This window comes from Helobdella robusta, assembly GCF_000326865.2.
Source record: "Helobdella robusta unplaced genomic scaffold HELROscaffold_31, whole genome shotgun sequence".
Classification (NCBI taxonomy): Eukaryota; Metazoa; Annelida; class Clitellata; order Rhynchobdellida; family Glossiphoniidae; genus Helobdella; species Helobdella robusta.
This window is the reverse complement of record NW_008704544.1, coordinates 730,324-732,635: the sequence shown is the minus strand read 5'-3', so window position 1 is coordinate 732,635 and position 2,312 is coordinate 730,324.

Below are 2,312 nucleotides of genomic sequence, written 5' to 3'. Positions count from 1 at the left end.
GTATTGTATTGTATTGTATTGTGTTGTATTGTATGGTATTGTTTTGTATTGTGTTGTATTGTATGGTATTGTTTTGTATTGTATTGTATTGTATTGTGTTGTATTGTATGGTATTGTATTGTATTGTATTGTATTGTATTTGTATTGTACTGAACTGTGCTGTATTGTATGTGTACGTATGTACAAACTTGCATGTGTATAAGTGTGGCACTGTTTTCCTTTTAAAATGCTCAAACATATTCTAATGTTATTTAATTTAGAATAAAAATTATAACATGTGCGCGTGTGCGTGTGTGTGTGCGTGTGCAAGTTTTAGCGCCAGTGTGTATTTTAGTAAGCTTAGAAAATTAAAAGAAATGATTTCACAGTCGTCGGATGTCCAGACATCTATCTAACCCCTCCAATCAACAACAACAACAACAACAACAACAACAACAACAACAACAACAACAACAACAACCACAACCACAACAACCACTACTACCACCACGTCGAAAACGTCCTAACGACACGCGACGACGACAAAATGACCTTGACATGTAAACATTCGAAAGTCACGTGGCAGATGACGTGCGTGGGCGGCGCCTGGATTGGAAACTCCATGAACTGCAGCAACGGTGGGTGAATGGAGTAGGCGTGTGTACGTGTTTTTGTCGATAGCCCAATGGTTAAAGGCGTCTGATCTGAGGTTGTAGTGTCCTGGTTCGAATACCTCAAATACGTAAGAGAAAGAGAAAAGAAAAAGAGAGAGAGAGAGAGAGAGAGAGAGAGAAGAGAAAGAGAGAGCAGTATATATATCTGTTTACCTGGAACGGTAATAATATGTGATTTTTATGTCAATAGTATCTTTTCAATTGTAAATTATAGTTAATACTATTACTACTACTACTACTACTACTACTACTACTGCTACTACTACTACTACTACACATACTTTTACTACTAATACGACTAGTTCTATATAAATATATATATATAAACTCTGTAGTAGAAGTAGTAGGCGTAGTAGCAGCAGCTCTAGAATCAGTATGGTAGTAAGCAGTGGCAAGTGGCAGTAGTAGTAGTGGTAGTAGTAGTAGTAGTAGTAGTAGTAGTAGTGGTGGTTCTAGTTGTAGTAAGTAAAGAGATTTCTCTAAAAGCAGTAATGGATTTGCGTGCTTTAAATTTTTTATTAATACGGTCGTGTTATTATTATTGTTATTGGTATTGTTATTATAATTATTACTGTTAATATTGTTATGATTGTTCTTATTTTTCTTCTTACTATTCTTATCGTTAATGATGTTATTTGTTGGTAAAAAAATTATTAATAACACAAACATCGAGTGTTTACAGTAGATACAAAAAACACACACACACACACACTCAAACATACAAATACACATACATACACAAACACACACACGCACGCACGCACACACACGCACACCCATTAGAATCTACCTTTGTGGCTCAAAAGCATGGCGCAACGCTCGGAATTCCTCTTCCGCACGGTTTGTTGGTTGGTCAGTGGGTTGGTTTAATTGGTTGGTTGATTGGTTCGTTATTTAGTTGGATGGTTGGCTTGTTGGTTAGTTGGTTGTTTATATGATAAAACAAAATTTGTTTCATAATTTTCAAACATACATAAAAACCACCCTTCGTCTCTTTATTTTCATTTCTTTATACCGCCAATCATTTTTTCATTCTTCCAATCTTTCGTTCGTTTTTTATTCATTTTTTTTTCTTCGTTTTCACTTTCTTCAGTTCCTTCATATGCGGTTATAACGTGTCAACTGTTTCTCAGAAAACTCATCAAAGCTTCAGGTCAACAAAAGAGAAAGTTTACGATTATTATTGTTATTACTATTATTATTTCTATTATTATTATTATTACTATTACTATTACTATTTTCAAAGCGAGTGGAACGTGACAGAGCAGGGCTCGGGTCAAAATGTCAAGCACGAGCTGTGATTGGTCAATTTATTTTTTAGAAGGAGTGCACATTTCGCCTCTAAATTACTGCCAATAGTAAATAAATGCTCCCTGCATTTACATAACATTATATCATAAGGGTATTGAGAGTAGTATAGTTAGCAGTAGCGGCAGTAGCAGCAGTAGCAGTAGTAGCAGCAACAACTGCAACAACAGTAATAGTAGTAGCAGCTTTACTAGCTTTACTAATAATAATCTTATAATATAATGTTATATATAAATGCAGAGTGTATTTACTAACTAGTGGTAGTAGTTGTAGTAGCAATTTGTATTTAAAAACATAGTCTAAAAAAATCTATCATCAATAATATTGACTGTATTTGTATTCAACTTTTAT